This window comes from Mus musculus, chromosome 1 (assembly GCF_000001635.26).
Source record: "Mus musculus strain C57BL/6J chromosome 1, GRCm38.p6 C57BL/6J".
In the NCBI taxonomy this organism is placed as follows: Eukaryota; Metazoa; Chordata; class Mammalia; order Rodentia; family Muridae; genus Mus; species Mus musculus.
The window spans coordinates 180,389,878-180,409,473 of NC_000067.6; the positions used below are offsets into that span (position 1 = coordinate 180,389,878).

Below are 19,596 nucleotides of genomic sequence, written 5' to 3' on the forward strand. Positions count from 1 at the left end.
TATACACATGTATACATATATACATGTATACATAATGTACATATATACACACACACATATATATGGAGGTGACAGTCCTCTGCCTCTCATCTCAACCCACTGAGTCAGCATACACCATGCTTCTTCCATGGACAGATTACTTAGGCTTGCCAAGATTGCCTCTCATCTTTAACACAAAGTTGTTTCCCTACTTTGAACAGGACTGAAAGTGACCTATGGAACAGCACTATGTTAATGGTCACCATCCTTTGGTGGTATAAGTGTGTTGTAGCATTAGGGCTACCCTAAATTGCATCTTTGTCACAGAATGGAGGGAGGGAGGGAGGGAGGGAGGGAGGGAGGAAGGGAGGGAGGGAGGGAGGGAGCTTCTCTAGTTTTCTGCTCATTCTTTTTCTGTTTCTCTAGGCCTCTCCAGGCCTGTTGCAGCTCCACACCCAGAGACCTCAGGTGACTGAGCTGGGCCTAGCAGCACAGGGGTACACCTCGAGCCACATCCAGGGTGAACTTTGAAGTTTGGGTGTGTCTGAGGTTAGCAAGCTAAGAGGACAGGCTGTTGGCAACCTCACCCTGCTCTCTGCTCTGTGGAGGAAGCCTCAGGAAGTTCCACCTGCTTCTTTCTCCTGCACACGCACCTCCTCCTGCCTCCTTCCCCTTGACACAAAGGGGTGTCCCCAGCCCCGTGGCATCTTGCCTGGGTTGCTAATAATAGAGAAGGGTGCATCTGCCAGAGGTAAAGCAGAAACTGTCCCTGTTCTGCTCTTGCATGCCAATCCTGGCACAGTCTAGTAGGCTGGGTTGGTCAATACCCTTGTGAGCAGAATAAGTCTTTGTGTGTCCTGGAAACTCTTTCTGTCCCCTTCCTGGGGGGTCAGAGCACCAGAGAGAAGGTTGATGGGGATGTCTTTGTCCTTGAGATCCTGGCCAAACAGATCTAGACTTTCAGCTCAGCACCGAGCTGGAGCTGGTATGCTGCCTACCACAGGCCCAGCTGCCGGAGTGGGGAGAGGGTTCTAGGAAATGACCTTTACGCTCATCTAAAAGGCAATGCGGTAAGGTTGCCCACGTTCTTTTCATGACTCAAAACCCAAAATAAGTGAAAAGAGAACGTGGAAAGTGTCCCATCTTTCCTGTTGTGCTTACAGCTGTCTGAATCAACAGTCTGTTTATGCGAGTTGCTTGGAGAAGTTGATTTAGAAGTCAAGGCCACTTCTGGGCAGCTACTCTGGTCTCTCCACCCCACCCCTTTTGGCTTTTCTGAAATGGAGTCTCACTGTCGACCAAGCCAGCCTCTGTTAACCATCTTCCTGGATGAGCCTTCTGAATGCTGGGGTTACAGATGTAAACCTCAGCACCCCAAAGTCCTTTTAAGTCAAAGAATGATATAAATCCTTTAACAAATCAGAATAAAATACTCTCAGGTTTCTGGGCTCTTCTCCATCTCAGGAGCTTGAACTTGGAGTGTATCTTGTGGTTTGTAAAGCACCTTCATATCTCCTTTCTTACTCGGTTGCCATAACAACCTGGGATGGGGCAGGGCTTGCCTTGTTATCCCTGTTTTGCAGATGAGGAAGTCAAGGTTGTCAGAAAGTTGAGCTGCTTTTCAGGCTCACCAGGGGAGTCAGAGTAGCGGGTGGAAAGGGTAATAGAATCCAACCTCCAACTGGAGTAGTAGGGTGGTGTCCCAGACCCAAGATCCCTTTCAACCATTGTATTAAAGAATTAGAAGAGTCTTCAGAGTGTCAGGACCTGTGGTGTAGTGGGAACTCTGGGATTTTGGTTTCTTTAAAAAGCACAGAACTATGATAAGAACATGTTTTCATTTTAACCCAAGGTGTGGGTCATGGGGCTGCTTCAGATTGCCCACAGCTGACTATGATTTGCCTCGTGCTCTAGCAGGGGTGTGATTTTGCCAGCTCAGATAGTTTCTACGATTGTGTGGTCTTCGGGATTCTGGGGACTTTTCAGAGGGTCTATAAATGCTAGAGTTCCTGGGGGGGCGGGGGCAGGGTGGGTTGGTAATGCTGGGTTCAGTCATTGTCAGTCACCATTTGTTAAGTAGTCATGTGTTAAAAACTGAAACAATAACAAGAAAATAATTAGGTCTCCTGATGGCAAAGATCAAACTTGCCCCCACCCAACTGGAAGCCCCTCATCAGCTGGAAGTAGTCTAACGGTAACATTGCCTCCCTTTCCAACTGGGACTTTATTCGGGGATCTCTTCCTTTCCCCTCTATCCTTTTTACTCTCCTACTTAGAGTTAGGAGGGATTAAAGGGTGAAAGAAAAGAGGTAGAGAAGGGTAGAAGAAAGAAGAACCCACAAAGTAGCAAAAACCGGCTACATGGTGGTTCAAACAAACTGCCACTTTTTGCTTCCTTAGAATTTACCAGTAATATTGAAACCAAGATGGCTGACTCACTATGCCAAACTTAGCCTGTACAGTGCTAAAGTGAAATGAAATAGAATGGGGTTATCTGTGATTGCATTTTTTTTCTGGATTGCTTTAGACATCAGGATCTCCCTGCAGGTAATTCTGAGTTAGAAGGTTCTGTGTAAGGCATCACACGGCAGCCAGATGTTCATTTTACTACATGGAAAACTGGGGCCACCCTGACCCTCTGAGCAGGCAAATCAGTCATTGAGGACACTGCCTTTGGATTGTAGAGAATATGGGCGTGGAGGACTGAGGCTCCGAAGTTTAGTTTGGCTCCTCCCTCTGTTCCTCGGACTTGTTATTCTTGACACCTTAGGATACTCCAGCAAAACTTCAGATGGGCCAAAGAGGGTGCCCTAGACTGGAGTGGAGGGGAGCCAAGTCAGGACTTTGAAAGGCTCTGAACAGATTTTAATGTGTGAAAGTTGACACACAGTAGGTAGAGGCCCCCAGAGCTCCTCCTGCTTGCCACCACCCTGTATGATTCTCATAGCAACACAGGTGTGTAGGCCCAACAGAGATTGCTCCTGCTGGTGCAGAGGAAGTCGGGACCAAGATGTTTTCTCAAGTTCCATAGTTAAGGATGGCACTGGAGCTCCGGTTGGTCGGCTGTTCTACCTCTTGTTCAATGTTCCCTCCACTATGCCACCCAACCTCCTTCCTTCCTCCTCCCGACAGCTCCCAGAGGCTCCTGGCCATTGCTTGCCAATGGTGAAGGAAGTCAGAATGACAACTCTCTCAGGGCTGAAATGTTTCTGAAAGAAAAAAGGGGGGGCTTGTATGTAGTAGTGATCCACTGGTTTTGGGGTTACTGTGGCCAGGGGAGCTCTGGTGCAAGTCTTTCCAGGTGCGGCTTCTGCTGTCAGGCTGCTGATGGAAAGTGCTAAGTGTTCCAATTTCCTGTGTCAAGCAAGTATTTCCCCTTGGGGTTACAGTAGCTACCTTCCTCCTCAGCACCCAAGGGGGCGGTGAGCATGAGCCCTGGCTGCTGCAGAGAGCACCCTGGCTTCCTTTTTTTTTTTTTTTTTTTTTTTTGAAGGGGCATAGAGTTTTGACAGTTACCAGCAGTGGCCTTAGAAACAGCAAATCCTCCAAAGTGACTGACAGTTCTCCCAAGCATCCTTGCCCTCTGCTTTGTGGAGAAGGAACAAGCCAGAGTCACCGTAGCAGCGAAGCAGAGTTCTTAGCTGCTGGGGGAGACACTGCAGCCAAGTGCATGTGGGTAAATAGGAAAGTCACAGACTTGGAACACCATCAAGAATGAACCAGAATAGACACTACAATCATTGTTCTGAATGTGGGGCAGGAGCAGAGGAGCTCTTGCTCGATGGGCAGGTACCGAGCAAAGGAGGCACGAAGGATGGGAAGTGGGTGGGAGATGCAAGCCTAGGGCAGCCGAGACGTTGAAAGAGTCACATTATGGATATTTGAGAAACACATTCCTGTTTTAAAAGTCTCTTGCTGGGGTGGGGTGACAAGAGCTTCTTTGAAAGCTACCCGGCTCTTTAGAAATGTCAAGTCAGAGGAGTTCTGTTATCTGAAAACTGTGGGGTGAAGCTAGCGACTCCCAGACAACTGAAGCCAAGTGGAAGATGGAGGGGCAGGGAACCAAATGGCAATAAAGCATCCCTGCCCTGTCCCCTACACACGCTGTCACTGAGCCAAGGAGGAAACACGTCAAGACACACTTTGTGTTTCACCTAACCCTTATTCACCCTTCAGCAGAACAATGAGTGTAAGGGCCACGGAGCCTTGGAGACCAAGATGTCCCTGAGGACTAGGTGGGAGTTTCCTACAGCTCTCTGACAGATTCTCAAGACATCCAGATATAGATATCCATGCCCCAGCAGGCTTCCGGGTGGTTAGATAGCAAAGCAGAAAGGCCAAGAAATGTAAATAGCTTGTGTCATGTGTGCATGCATGGGTATGTGCGTGCGTGCGTGCGTGCGTGCGTGCGTGCGTGTGTGTGTTGATGTATATCAGTACTATATTGTATGTACCTATATTATAGATATAAATATACACTACATACAATATCTATTTCTACAGCACAAATGTGTATATGATAACAGATACCCGTAGTGTATTAGCTACCTTCTCATCGTGATAAAACACCTGACTAAAGCAGCTTAAGGAAGGGAAGGTTGGATTTTGGCTCACAGTTCAAGGGTGGCGAGGTCATGGCAGCAGGACAGGGTGCCAGCTGGTCTCTTTGCTCCCACCGCCAGGATGCAGGGGGAGGTGAATGTAGTGCTCAACTTTTTTTTTTCTATTTTTTTTAAAGATTTATGTAGCTGTCTTCAGACACTCCAGAAGAGGGAGTCAGATCTCGTTACGGATGGTTGTGAGCCACCATGTGGTTGCTGGGACTTGAACTCGGGACCTTCGGAAGAGCAGTCGGGTGCTCTTACCCACTGAGCCATCTCACCAGCCTGTGCTCAACTTTTTATTCAGTATGGAACTCCAGCCAGTGAAATGGCATACTGCCCCTACATTTGGGGTGGGTTAGCCCATTGAAGAGCTTCCTCATAGACAGAGCCACAGCTTTACCTCTGAGGTTGTTAAGGTGACGATCAATATTCACGGTCACAAAAAGATGCTATGTCTGGCTCTGTATCATTCCTGTATGTAAGTCTGTATTTTATGTTAATCCTGCTCCAACTTCAGAACATATTGGCACTGTGTCTGCACCATCTACTCCGGCTACGCCGTATCCAAAGGTTTCCACACATCCTGAGATTTTCCCAAGGGAACACAAATGGTTGCGTACAAATCTACTTTTTCCTCAGAAGCATCTCAACATTACATAATTTCTCATCATCACTGTGACCACAGGTTGGTACTTGGCTAGATTTTAGTGCCACCACCTGGCTGCTGTGGTTGTCTTTAGCTCCAGTCCCTGGTGTTGGCTTTCCTTAAACCCCTTAAACCGTCTCCACTCCTAGGCAGGGAAGAACTTTTGAACCATGGTCCAGCCCTTCTATTTTAAAAGGGACTCTGTAGAGGAGTGTCTGTGTGTGTTTGGTATGATGTAAAACATGCTCATTAACAGGATAATGGCTTTGTGGGGTCACAATTCTGGGTGTGGTCGGAGTTTTTGTTTTGTTTTGTTTTAATGACTAAAATTGGGGTCCGGGAGTCAAGTGCAGGGTCTCCCCATCCTGTTCCTCCAGATCTGCCCACATCCACAGCTGCCCTGGGAGCTGCTATGGGCAAACAATGAGGAGTCACACCAGCCAGGTGAACAGAGACCATTGCTCCTAAGACAAGATCCAGACTCATCCAGATACACCCCTAATTGCTGTTCCTTCCTACTGCTGCCGGTGAGCTCATCTCTGGCACAAGAAGACATGGCTCTTTCTCTGTTAACAGCAGGAATCTTGTCTCAACAGGGACCATACCTCCTGGTTGGAGTGGGACTTTAAAGTAGCTTGTGGTCCCTCCTCCCACTAAAAGACAGTCTCAGCTTAAAGTGAGAAGTGGGGGTCTCAAATGTATGTAGTCTTCTCCTCTCACTTGGACAATTACAATGCCCTCAAATTCCATCTTTGCTGTCTTCACCCTTCCTCATTGGCTTTTCTCAGGTCAACTCTTCATAATAAAACAGTGCGGCTTAGAATACTGCTTGCTTAGAATTTACCAAGGCTTCCCACCCTGTATGAAGCCCTAAAATCCTAACTCAGAACAGCCTGGAAAGCTCTGTAGGGACCAGCCTAGCTTTATCACTCTCTGCCCTCCTCTCCGGCATGCCCAGCCCCACAGCCTCTGCAGAAAAGGTACTGCAAAGGCCACACCCCTCTCCCCTACCGCCAGGCCGCCTCCTGTGTTCCCACCCTGCCTTTAGCAATCTCCAGAATGCATGCCACCACCTATGCAACATGTATTTGTATGGTCTTCCTCCACCTAGAATGGAAGCTACTTCTAGGTACCGTCTTTGTGCCCCACCTCCAAAATAGCAGTGCACTCAAGTACTTTTTCAAAACTAAATGAATGGTGGGGCAGTGGTGGTGCATGCTTTTAATCCCAGTACTTGGGAGACAGAGGCAGGCAGACTCTGAGTTCAAGGCCAGCCTGCTCTACAGAGTGAGTTTCAGGACAGCCAGGGCTACGCAGAGAAACCCTGTCTCAAAAACAAACAAATAAACACCTAAATGAATGAATTCATTAGCAATGGCATTTAGTTAGTGCTTTTATAAGGCATCGTGTGGGTAGCCTGTTGGAAATCATGACCCCCCACTCTTAGTGGGTTCATCTTCTCTTTGTGGAGGTTTTCTTCAGTACATGTCATCTTTACTTCTGTTCTTGACTTTTTTTTAAGATTTTTTTTTAATGTTTATGAGGGTTTTGTATGTCTGTGTACCACGTGTGTGCCTGGTGCCCTCAGAGGCTGAAAAAGGGCATCAGAGCCCCTGGAACTGGAGTTATAGATGGTGTGAGCCTCTGCGTGTGCTCGGATCTGAACCCGAGTCTTCTGAAGAGCAGCAAGTACTCTTAACAGCGCAGCCATTTCTCCAGCCTCCTGGCTTGGTTTGATACTAAGAAGGCCCCCACCAAACTATTATAGCTATCTTCCATCAAATTGGCCCCTCATCAATGTCCCTAGGCTTCTGGGGTTCCCTGGAGTTTTCATAGAGCAGGCATCCTATACGGAGAACAGGTTTGGTCTTGATCTTCCTTATGAGACCAACACAGAGGTAAAGGAAGTCCAGTGTCTCTCCCAGAGGAAGGGCCCTGTTGAAGGAGACTGTGTTCTTAGATCAGACACAGGAAGAGGCACAAAAGAACTGGGTAAGATAGTACTGCAGCTTGCCCATGTGATCTTTCTCTCTCTCTCTCTCTCTCTCTCTCTCTGAGTGTATGTGTTTGTATGTATACATACATGTATATTTAACTGTAATAAAAGTAAGCTAACCACTTACTATAGTATAATACTGTACTTAGTATAGAAACTGAATAAATAACAAGAAAGTAGTGGCAGGGAGATGGCTTAGTGGTTAAGAGCACTTGCTGTTTTACTGAGCACTTGCTGAGGACCCAGGTTCAGTTCTCAGCAACAACAAGACAGCTTATAATCATGTGTAACTGTAGTTCCAAGGGACCTGGTGCCTTCTCTGGCTTCCAAGGGCACCAGGCATGCATACAGCATAAATACATACATACACACAGGTAAAACTCCATACATGTAAATAAAAAGTAAAATGTGCCATTGTAGTGCTACCATCGAACACAGACCCTGTGGATCATGATGGTCATTAGTATTCTCTGAGGGGGGCAAGGTCTCAGTGTGACACCCTGGCTGGCCTGCAGCTCACTGTCTAGACCAGGCTGTCTTCAAACACAGAGGTCTACCTGCTTAAAGGTATGTGGCACACACCTGGCTTCTGTTGCCTTATTAATAAGTCAGTTTAGATTCCAACTAACTCAGAAAGGAAAGCTGGCAGCTTATTTGCATGCAGTAGGATAGAATATAAGAAGAGAAGTCAGACCAAAAGGGTCAGAGAGTTTACTGAGATCGGTGTAAAATCACAGTGCATAAATGTTTACTTAGTATCAATGGCTGTGTTTCTTTGAAGCCATTTAAAGCCCATCCTTTTGGGGGCAGGGCCCGTAGAGCACATCTCTAACATACGTAAATAACCCTAGCAGTGAACCGCAGCACTGCAAAAAGAAACAAAGTATTTTACCACTTAGCCTCCTCTGCACCCCACCAGCCTAATAGTATAGCAACAACTTTCATGTAGCTTTTTAGTCTTCAGAGTAGAGGACCAAATAATCAATTAGTTCACTGATCAACTAAATCCTGTGCGGATGTACCTCCAGAGTTATTTAATCATTTCTCCATTGTTGGATGCTGGGTTATTTTCAATACTATTGTTACTAGAAACAATGGCTTCATTAACATTTTTGTGTTTGTAACTTTTTCCGTATTTTAGAGTGCTTCCTTAAGTAGATTTCCAGAGGTTAAAAAAAAAGTAAATGAAAGGTTGAGACATTTTTAGAGCCCTAGAAACATATTCCTGAGCTGTGTTTCCAGAAGATCGCGTGCCTTTTGGGAGCATGTCTCAATAGTGTGTCGGTCCGGGTTCCATTGTACAGCTCATCTTTATTATGTTTTTTTTTTAACTTTTGATAGTTTGATAGACAAGTGACATATTGCTTTCATTGTATACATACATATATGTATATATGTTGGGTTATACGTACACAGGTTGTCTGTTGGCATCTTGAAGTCTTGCTTGAGTCCTTTACATACAAAGCCTGTTACATCTTCAATCATGCTGTGGTTTATAAAAGGTTTTCTCCAACTTATTTGACTCATGCTTTTGACACGTGGGCAATTTTACCTTGTGTGTAGTGAAGTTCCCAGCCATTTCCTGTGTCATTTACTTAAAGACAGTAGTCCAAGTTGTTTGGCATGCTGGCCCAGCCTTAGGAGATTTGAGCTTAGCTGTCAGAAAGCGTCCTCTTTTCCCCAGAAGCCAGTGGTGTTTCTAGCATATATACCTCCAGACATATATTTTTTAAAAAATAACAAAACCAGCAACTCATTATTTCTGTAATGACAAAAATTATCTTCAGCAATTAATGAACCAATTATACTAGGAAAGAAATACAGAGAGTAAAGCCTATGCTAATTAATTTTGTGTATATGATCATGCATATTTTAAAAATTCAGAGTAATTAATGGTTTAAACTCTTGCTAATTACATTATCCTTATTTTGGAAACTGGGAAACATTCTACTTATGGAGTGGTTTGTAGCAGACACAAAAGAAACGTTATAGTTTCTGGGTTTGAGACTTCTACAAACTTAATCAGATTTCACAAAAATGGCTCTTCTGTGTGTATTGTTGATCTTGCTTTTCTCTGAGTTAGTCAATCACACTTTCCATTCATATTCATTTCAAAAAGGGTGTTTTTTTTTTCACTCAAAGCAACAGACACCTGACTGCATGAGAAAAATGTAACCTAAAGTCACACACACACACACACACACACACACACACACACACACACACAGACTCATTACAGTTGAATTCTAGAAGTCATGGTGCCTTCCTTGTCTTTAGTTCATCAGGATTATTTATCAAATGTGCTATTGACTTGTTTGTTTGTGGTGTGTGTGTATGTGTGTGTGTGTGTACCACTGTGTGTAGAAATTGTGATGTGATGTGATATGATGTGGTGTGGTGTGTGTGTGTGTGTGTGTGTGTGTGTGTACACCACTGAGTACATGTGTGGAAGTTGAAGTTGGGATGTCTTTCCCGTTTGCTTTTCCGCCTTAGTCTTTGAGAGAGAATCTCAGTGACTCTGGGGCACGCTGTTTTGGCTGGGCTGACTGACTGACTGACTGACCCCTGAGCTCTGGGTGTCCACCCTGTCTCTTGGCCTGTGCTTCCGCCCTCAGCTTTTACATGGGGCCTAGAGATCCAAACTCAGGTTCTCCTACACACATCACGAACACTTTAGCTCCTTTCCCAGCCTCTGTTATCATGCTTTAAACACAAGCTAAAGCCCTGAGTGGTTGCCTCAAACGGTAAGATGGAGGGGATGGGGCTCCATTTCCATGCTTTTACAATTCCAGACCCAACTTCTAGACTGGGCATGAAGCTCAGGGACATGCAATCACCCGAAGCTTGGGGACAAGCCAGCCCACAGTGAGCTCTGCTGAAAGAGATGTGGGGTGCTCCTTCCATGTGTGTCTAGGTCTTGCTTTACAACCAGAGTTCTCTGAACAAGCACCTGTGTCGACTATGATACTTGTGAGAGGCAGGCGGTATCTCTCTGTGTATTTGACACTTATGTGCGGTATTGAAAGTCTAGGGCCAGCCGTGCATAGCTCGGTTGTAGAGCATGAGCCACGCAGCGCTAGCTTTGCTCATGCTTTCTCTAAGCCCGAAGCCCACCTTCTTCTGCCTTCCCTCTGCCCCTTGTGCTGCTTTCCTCTCTTGGCTCTTAAAGATGCAGAAACTCCATCTTTCCCAAAAAAACTTCCTTTATTTCCCCCCTCCCAAAGCAATGCCCCCTTATCTGTGCCTTCCTCTTTATAAAGCTGGTTGGCATCCTTGTCATGTTCCATTATCAGGCCTGTGCTCATCTACTCTGGGCTTCATACTCCCTGGGCTTAAGCCTGAAGCCAGAACACAGTGGGGCACCATAGTGGATCTATGTGGTATTGGTTGTATCAGGTAAAACAGAGCAAAGGGAGGGAGGGAAGGAGGGAGGGAGGGGCGATAACAAGCCGGAGCCCCTGGTCCCAGGACAAAGGGAGATAGCAAGGCTGTCACTGCCAGAAAGGGGCTAGCTGGACAAGGGGAGAGCCTGGTCAGACCGGCTTGTTCTCACTCAGTCTGGATCTTTCTAAAACCCCATAAAGGAAGCTAGTTCAGGCTAAGAGTAGAGAGCATGGGTGAGTGTCTGCCCAGGTCCTGATGCAGAGCTGTGACTCTAGAAGTAAGCTCCTATCCAGCCTGGGATACCTTTCTGTCTAGCTCTTTTTGTCCTAATGTTCATCTTACATCTGGAAGAGCATTGTGGATCTGCTTTTCTCATTTGCCTGGCCCTGGCCATCCCTGCCCTGGGTCTATGGGAGAAAATAGCCCAGCCTTGATGTCGACAGCCAGGAACAAACAGCATTGAGGTCATAGAATACAGATAGATAGTTGATTGGGGCCAGCGACTTCCAGATTAACTATAGGATAGCAATCTTGGCTTTTGTCCACCTCTACCTCTAGGGGCTAGGCTGGTGTCTTAATCTCTGTTTCCATGTGACCATCTCATGCCAGGACTTAAAGGCTCCTCCTCTGGTTCTTAGTTCCCAGGAACACAAGAAGCATCATTCTGGTCTAGGAATCTCAGTTTGCTTCCTGCCAGACTCCTTCAGAACTGGTTATAGATACTGAACAGGATTCCCTTTTTGCCTTCTCAGCCAGGAGCCAGGTCTTGGAGGCTCGTGCTACTTAGTTCTGCATTCATCCATTAGCTCTCAACTCTGGGAAGGAAGTGTGTTACCAGGGCCTGGGGTCCTGCCCTCCGGAACTGTTGCTATAGGAAATGATGCTCATAATAAAACCAGACCTGAATGAGCTCTAAGCAGGTGACAAAGGGATTGTGGACTGTGTGTGATATGTAAATCTTGCAAGGAGAAGCCATTTACCGGGGTGGCTCAGAGGGAAATGGGCAGGACCTGGGAAGGTGAAAGTGGACAGGTTGAGGGGCACCATTTAAACAGTAAATCACTGTCCTCCAAGTGACATAGGTTATTGCCACCAGACGGGCTGCCCCAGAACCAGCAATATGGCACATCTGGGCAAACACCAGTAGGCCAGTTTTGCAGAGAGAGAGGACATGGAGGATGGGAACTCAGGAGAGTCCCCAGGCAGAGCTTGGTCTCTGTTTGCGAGGGTTTGACGAAGCTGGGCTTTGTGTAAGAGAGAGGAGCGTATGGAATGAGTGGGATCCGGTGTCCTTGGCCCTAGGCCTAGGAAAGCAGTGTGAACTGGGTACCCAATCCAGGCACCAGGTGTACTTGGCAAGATCCAAAACCTCAGCTCTACTTTCTACCTTCCTGGGTGACGTCACCTCTGAGGCTTCCGGTGTGTTTGTTCCCCTGTCCTCACCCTAGTTACTAATCCAATCCAAGAGGCTGGCTCTGTGTGTGTCTTAGTCTCTGTACCCATGTGACCACACGTCACCCAGCTGGTAGAGTGGTACTCAGTTCCTCAAACCCTTCTCTTGCTTTTCTTCCTTATCCTCTCTATAGAATATGAGCCATGCATGTCAATCATTTTCTTCTCTTTACAGACGGAGAAAGAGACAACTCTGTGTTTGAGGTCTGGGTCTTTGGGCTTTCTTTGGCGCGTTTATAGTTGGTCGCCTGTTAATGTAGATACTGTCATGGGCCAGGCTGGTGGTGATAGGTTAAAATTTGACCCCCATCCCAAGCTGCCACTATTCAATCCCAGGCTGCCAGGACTGCAGACTCAGTGTGTCAAAGAAGCATTGGACTTTTGTTTGAAATCTCATTTACAATTTTTGGCAACTGATTTAGAAAAAAGTGGTGGGGGCGGGGGTGGGGCTATAGCTGAACCAAGTTAAGTCTGATGGTCACTGGGAGGGAAGCTCTGTCCCATGTCACCTGGTCACTGGTCACTAATAGGGTCTCCTTCTGGGTCTTTGAGCAAGCATGGAGAGGGTGTCTGTTTCTCTGGCCTTTGTGTTAGGGAAAAGGAAAGAGCTAAGCTTGGGGAAAGGGAAGCGGAAGCGGCTTGTGGGTGCTCTGTGCATCCAGCCCAGCTGCCCCGTTCCCAGAGCACATACTTTCCGTTTTCCTCGTCGCTCATCCTGAATTCTGGAATCTTCTGGTAGTTAGTTTATCCACTCGCTTCCTTTTTCCGAAGATTGAAATGACGACTGCTTGAAACTATTTTCCTCTGGTTGGGTTTTTCCTTGGTGACCTCACTCAGAGACAGATGTGCCTAATAATAACAACATCAAAAGTTAAGGAGAATAAATCAACCAGCTGGTCTGTTCCCTAGAAGAGATGCTGCAGTTCCTAAATATGGGCTGTCCCCAGAGACATTGAGGGGGCCCAGCTTACCCAACAGGGCTCTCGTCACTGCGGGAGGATGGAGGTCCTGGGACACTTTGTTCACCCTCTGCCATTCTCAGGCTCCAAGGGTTCAGAAGATGCTCCACCCCCACCCTGGGACAAGCAGCCTTCCCAGACAGACAGCAGGTGGACATCTACAAGGACATCCCTCTCCCTAGGTCCTCAAAGGCAGTATGCATTTCAGCCCTGCCTCCGGGAACTGGGCCTGCACCCAGTCTGCAAAGAAGGTCTTTGGGTTGAGATCCTTAGCTTGGAGGATCCTCGGCTCCGGTGTCATTCCTTGGCCTCTGCCATTCTCAGAGTTTCATTCCCCTACCCAGTGAGAAAGAGCTGTGATAGTCTACGAGAATCGAGAATCGGGAACCTTCTGTAAGCGTCGCAGATGAGAAGGGGACTCTTGTGTGCACCAAGTACTCTGTCTCCCTCTGGGTAGTGACACATAGGAGTGTTGCCGCCGTGTTTATTGGTTTCGTTCTCTGATGGTCTTGAGATGCTTGGTGGAGTCTCAACAAACAAAGGTTAAGTCCCTGTAACCAAAGGCAAAAAGTGAAGGAACCACTGAGTGCCCCTGCTCTATTGAGTGGGAAACCCCACTCCCCACTTCCGTGGACATACAGGCTGCCAGGGTGACGGGTTGAGCATGATTCCAGTTCTGTCACCTTGGGGACACTAGCAGAGGTAGAATATGTCCCTGTTTGCAACCTCTGAAAGAGAGAGGCAAGTATGCTATCTCTGGGATGGCCCCGTGGGATCCTCATACCGCAGCGTAGAACGGGCTAAGTAAGAGCCCACTGCCACCACCGGGGGCCCCACGGTGACAGATACAGGAGGACCAGTGATGAGTCAGACTATTTATGAAAGTCACACATCCTCATAGACGTCAGGATGACCCTGGCCTCAAGTTCTGAGGGTGACGAATCTTGCTCGTACTTGGGGGTTCACTGGTGTGCCTTTTTGGCAACCCGTTTCCTGTGCCTCGCCTCCAGCGGTCTGCACGTGAACAGGAGCATGGCCGCTGAACTCTCAAGACCGGGAACAGCCTGTCAGAAGAGGGAAACTGGGTGACTCACGGCCCAGTCGGGAGCTGCAAGTCAGCTTCTGCCAGGACGGGGCTGCAGAAGTGTCTTCAGAAGGCGGAAAGGGTTTCTGGTGCTCAGGAGGTCTGCACTGTGTTACAGAGTGCCCTTAGCCACGAGCAACTCAGCGCTACCTCTCAGAAATATGAATTGCTCCAGTGTGCCTTGCTTGGAAATAATTTTCTAAATATAGCTGTGGGATCCGCCTGTAAGCCCTTCCTCAAAAGTTTCCTTGTTAGAAATTCCTGAGGTGGGAGTTCCCTGCGCTCAGCCCTGTCCCTTCTGTGTGTCCACCTGTGTCCATGGCATTTGCACTAGGAGCCTGGAACTTCTCTGCCTCCGTGGCTCTGAGCGTGAGTGCTACAGAGGCCGTTTCAGAAGCAACTTTCCTTCTGCAAGCTGCTTGTGAAAGGGGGGCAAAGGTGACCTTTGAGCTCCTTCTGCTTTCTGTGGCGAACTTCCTTTCAGATGCCTGGCTTTCTAAAATGTCATCTTCCAGCCAGGAAAAAGCAGTGTGTGTGTGTGTGTGTGTGTGTGTGTGTGTGTGTGTGTGTGTGCGCGCGCGCGCGCGCGCCTTCTGCCTCAGGAACAACAGAGCAGAGGTGCTCACAGTAACCCTCCCCAGGGCGCCCTGGCTTGGGATGGGACTAGAAGGCCTCTGGTGGCCTCTCTGCTAGACTCGTGGATCTGACTATCCTGTGAAGACTCACAGATGCTCAGAAATGGCTCAGGTGATTCTTCTGGCAGAGAATCTGACTGGTCCTCTTTGTCTCTGTCATCCTGGAAAGGTGGGATTCAGGCTGAGGGCCAGGGTGGAGGAAGAGGGTGTCAGGTCCTGCTGTTGACCAAGCTGCCCTTCCTCAGCATCATCTCCTGCAGGCTTGTGCTGTTGGGGCTGAGAGAGCAGACAGAACTTGGAAGAGGTTCAGTGTTTCTGACTGTAGCAAGCCTCGCCCAAGCAAAGTTGGATTTAACTTTGAGAACAACCTGTTGTCATCGTCAGCTGGTGGTGTTGGCCGAGTGGTATTTCCATGTCACAAGGATGGAGAAAACTGAAGCTCAGAGAGGTTTGGTATCCTGCCCAGGACCTTCAGGCAGGACTAACAGGAGCCGAGCTCAAGTTCATCTGGCTATAAAGTCACATGTTACAAATGACAAAGGAGATAGCCTAGCTGAATGATGCAGACCTGGGACTCTCAACAGGCTTTCTCCTTACCATCTCTAGCACCTTCGGCAAATTGTCTAATCTCTGTGTGTCTCAGTGTTCACATCTGTAAAATGGGATCATGAGAGCACCTCCATGACAAGTTAGCATACATTCACTGTACCTATCAAATGCTTAGCACTGCATCTACCTGTCCAAAGTCCTTAGTACACAAGCTGGTTACCACTGTTTCCATGTGCTGGGGCTCTGCCCTACCTACCCTGCAGTCCCTCAGGCGGAGGAGGAGGAACTGAGCACTCTGGCCCCTAACTCTGTAAAGTTCTCCTTAGGCAGTGTGTTGGGAGTGGCCCCCTCACCCATCTTGTCTGAGAGATAATCCCTAAGACTGAGTGCTGGGCCGATTGTCTGCTGCCCAGAGAGGGCCCTCAGTAAATTTCCATCTACCAGAAACTCAACCTTGTTTTTTTGCATTTACCAAAGTAAAAATAAAATCTCTGGGGAGACAGGGAGGGAGGGGGCCTGGGGAGGGTTGTGGGACAGCCGCAGTGCCTGGCTCTCTTTCCCAGACAAAGCTAAATGTCCCCTGTTCTCTGCCTTTTTCCATGAGGAAGTGTCCAGGAGAGGCCCACCCCACCCCCCTCGGCTCTTCCTGGTGGCCACTCCCAGCTTCCGACTATTGTTACCTCCCTCTCAGCCTTGTGAGTTGGAGGGAGGCTGAGGCGGGCCAGCTCCTGGTGCAGGCATGGGCTCTGTGTGGTCAGGCATTTCCCCATCTGCCACCTCCTCCTCCTCCTCCTCCTCCTCCTCCTCCTCCTCCTCTTCCTCCTCCTCCTCTTCACTGCTGTCATTTTTAGTTCTGGAAGGAGGAGAGAAGCCAAGCGGTGACCTTCACATCAGAGACAGCGATTGCTGGGCCACCTGGCAGGGAAACCCAGGAACATGAAGGGCACCTCAGCTCTCGGGCAGTAAAAACAAAGACTGGTTTGCAGGGATGGCAGTCCCCTTTGGCAGCAGCTCAGGAAAGTCAGGCTTGGGGGAGAAGAATTACCTGAAGCAAGGTCTCTAGTGCAAGATCTTTCTTTGCTGTGGTCCCTAGAGTCCCAGCTACATGCGATGGCTGTCCGTGAAAACATCCAAAGTCCCAGAGCAAGAGGGAAAGAGAAGAAAGTAGCCCAGACCCCAGACCTTTCCAGTCACGAGTGTTTTGGATAAGGGAGATAGACAGATGAGGGACAGGAAGATGGCATGTCCTGCAGGGTCTCAGGCACACAGAGAGTGGGGTGTGAAGTGAGTGGGGGAGGGGAGTATCCACAGTGGCCCCGAGGCTATGCTGGGACCCTCTTTCTCTGTGGGTGTTTAGGGAGCCACGGTGGCACTCCACGGCGGCAGGCCTGTCCTTGCCAGCTGTGTCCAGGGCCTTTCTCCAGGGTTCTGGCTGATAAGAGGAAGAGCGGTTTGTGGAGCATCCCGGGGAACAGTCTGGATACAGCCTTTGGTGTAGCAACTGAGCCTTAAGTTACAACAGAAAAAAAAAAAAAGGCAGCTAGGCAGGCCGGACCTTCTGGGGAGCCACACAAAAAAAGGCTTTCTGTCTGCCCAAAAGGTGCTGCTTAGGAGAATGGTGACAGACAGCTACCCCCTCAGCAAGGCGATGCCTTCCATGCCTGAGCAATCAGGGGTTGGTCCTGATGAAGAACAACCATCCTGGATCTCCTGTTCCAGGCCGGCAACAGATTCTGAAGGAGATACAGAGTATCCCTCTCCCAACAATAACATTGACCTAGACGCCTAACTTCTTCTCCTGATGGGTCACAAACAGCCAAACCACAGGGACACTAAAAATGCTCTGTAAGATCACCTTGGGGCTATGTGGATGCCGGGTGGATTGAAACAAGGAGTTTCACGTGTAGACTTGGGTCCAGTCTTTAAAAGCTACAACATGGTGTGTGTGCACACACTCTAAGACCTGGAAAAAAGTCTAAAGCATTTCTGGCCCCAGATATTTCGCATAAGGCGCGCTCAGCCTTCCTGGACTCACCTGTGTGTGCCTCAGCTCTCTTCCTAATCCCACCCTGCTCAGGCGATTCTTTAAAAAACGGCTCCAGGCTGCCCCCTGGTGGGCACAAAGCAAGGGCTGGGTGGGAAGGCGGGGCAAAACAAAAGAGGTTTCTTCGACAGGTTTGAAAGTCTTGCTTGTTAAAGGAGGAGGTGGTCAGTCTCGAGTACAGCCTTGCTTTTAGGTGTAGCTACCGGCCTTACCAATGGTGGGACTTTCTTTCTCAGGCCTTCTGTCCTCTCGGAGCGCAACACGCTGACCTTTGTGGCAGGCACGGTTTCTAAGCAGGCTCCAGGAAGGGGCATTGAGTGCCCTACCTGCCTGGGCCTGCACCACACCGCCCTCCCGGGGCCTCTGCCAGAAGAGCACAATGAACAAAGTTGGCCACAAGGCCTGGGAGAAGCACCAGGCTTTTCCCCAGAGAGGGCGGGCACCGATCACTAGGGAAACCCTAGCTGCTTTTATGGAAAGACCAAAAGAAAAAGAAGCTAAGAAGAAGGCATTTTTTTCCCAAACATGGTGAACGCAATGACTTTGTCCGACTTTTGCAAGAGGGAGCAGAAGGTCTAACCCAGAGTGAGCCCTTTCCTGTCCACTTTTTGTCCAGTGTGCCTTCCCCAAGTGTGTGTCAGCCAGGACCTTCTGGGAAAAGCCTGGGACTCAGAGGGAGGGGAGGGCAGGTCTCTTCAGGCCTCCCCCATCTGAAAGGTCAGTCTTGTGACAAAGTGACAAAGTGTTCGCTGTCTATGTGAGGCTGTTTTATAGCTAAGGGAGAGACGAGAGGGGCCCTGGGCATCCTGTTGGCTGAAACAAAATCTTCAGAATTAAATGGCAGAGAGCTGGAAGCCGTGCAACTTGGAGCAACACTAATGCCTCTGAACAAAATGGAAATAAGTATGTCAGCGCTGTGAGGCTCCATTGACGACAGCACCATACCTAGCAACGCCACAGACACTGAACCTCTGATTTGCCTGAGATTTCCCTGTGCGGGCACACGAACCTCGCGCATGCTCAGTCCAGCATTAGCCTGACAGGCTTTTAGGATCGTCGAAGGACAGTGATATTTCACAGTTACTTCCCCCTCATCACTCTTACCCTAGAAAGGGGGGAGCAGGAGAGAGGGGGTTTTTTTTCTTTAAAACTATCTAAAAATAAAAGCAGAGTTATCAAATCATTGAAATAAGAGAGAGTGCTGGAAGGAAAGTAGTAAGTTGGAGGAACGGGTCTGGCGGAAAGGGACTTTCCCAGAGTCTAGCCTCTTCGTGGAGTTGATTTTGTTGGCCCACAAAATATGTGCCCCCACCCCTCTCTAGGTGATGTCAGCCATTTGGGAATCTGCTTTCATAGAGTGGCTGGACCAATGGTTCTCAACCTGTGGGTCTCAACCCCCTTGGAAGGAGTTGAAAGACCTTTTTGCAGGGGTCACCTAAGACCATCCTGCATATCAGACATTTACGTTATAATTCATAACAGCAAAGTTAGAGTTATGAAGCAGCAACAAAAAAATAATTGTATGGTTGGGGATCGCCACCGCATGAGGAACTGTATTAAAAGGTCATATGAGGAAGGTTGAGAGCCACTGGTGTAGACAGAAGCAGGTGAAGCCCCTGGGCTCCTGGGGCTCCCACTATGTGGTCAGGACCTAGCACGGTGGCCCTGGAGGTGGTGCTTCATAAATAACCAATCACACGCTGGCTCAGCTCATGGCCACCCCACTTGCCCTCTGGCCCTTTGGAAATGCCTGGTGGATTATCGCCAGCACTCTGTCTGGAGGGAAACTAAAACAAACAAAAAGAATCAGAAGTCAAGACAAAGTGAGTATTTATGGCTCGCCTGAACTTGGCCATGTGCGGAGCAGAGCACGTGGTGGGAGGTTGGTCTGTATCACCGGGGATTCCACAGGCCCTCAGGGGACCCAGTTATAGGACCCGGTTTAACCGCAGTGAGACCTGGAAGAACAGTGGCTCCTTCTCACCCCAAAGCTTGGTGGCTCTAAGCTCCATCAGTCTGTTGCTGTAGGATCTAGGGAGTGTTTAGATATTTGGCCTCAGGAGACAGCATATTTCTTCCATTGTTCACTCATGGGGTGGTGAGTCCTGAACCTGCAGAGGCTCCATCAAGCAGGTGCTGGAAGGAGGGCAGGCTGGCAGTCAAGGATCCACCAGGGACTGCAGTGGCTCTCTCCAGGAGATCTGTCCTGCGGTAACCCATGTTGTGTCAAGCCTGAAGCCAGAGGCTCTTGACAGCCATGGTGA

The 19,596-nt window shown here is 48.6% G+C and overlaps 1 protein-coding gene and 1 long non-coding RNA gene across 8 annotated transcripts in view; one reads left to right on the forward strand and one right to left on the reverse strand.

Moving 5' to 3' along the window:
- Itpkb (inositol 1,4,5-trisphosphate 3-kinase B) overlaps positions 1 to 19,596 on the forward strand; it is a 94,413-nt gene that overhangs the window by 59,488 nt on the left and 15,329 nt on the right. The window lies entirely within an intron of this gene.
- On the reverse strand, positions 9,580 to 18,536 carry Gm39712. Of its 5 annotated transcripts, none has more exons than XR_003948302.1 (5): positions 15,108 to 18,536; positions 14,831 to 15,015; positions 13,660 to 14,084; positions 13,409 to 13,571; positions 9,580 to 12,910 (listed from the first exon to the last, which is right to left on the reverse strand). It is a non-coding gene; the product is annotated as a predicted gene, 39712 (long non-coding RNA). The 5 variants fall into 5 exon arrangements; XR_003948301.1 differs by having other exon boundaries at positions 14,831 to 15,033; XR_003948300.1 differs by having other exon boundaries at positions 13,660 to 13,748; positions 13,975 to 14,084; positions 14,831 to 18,536.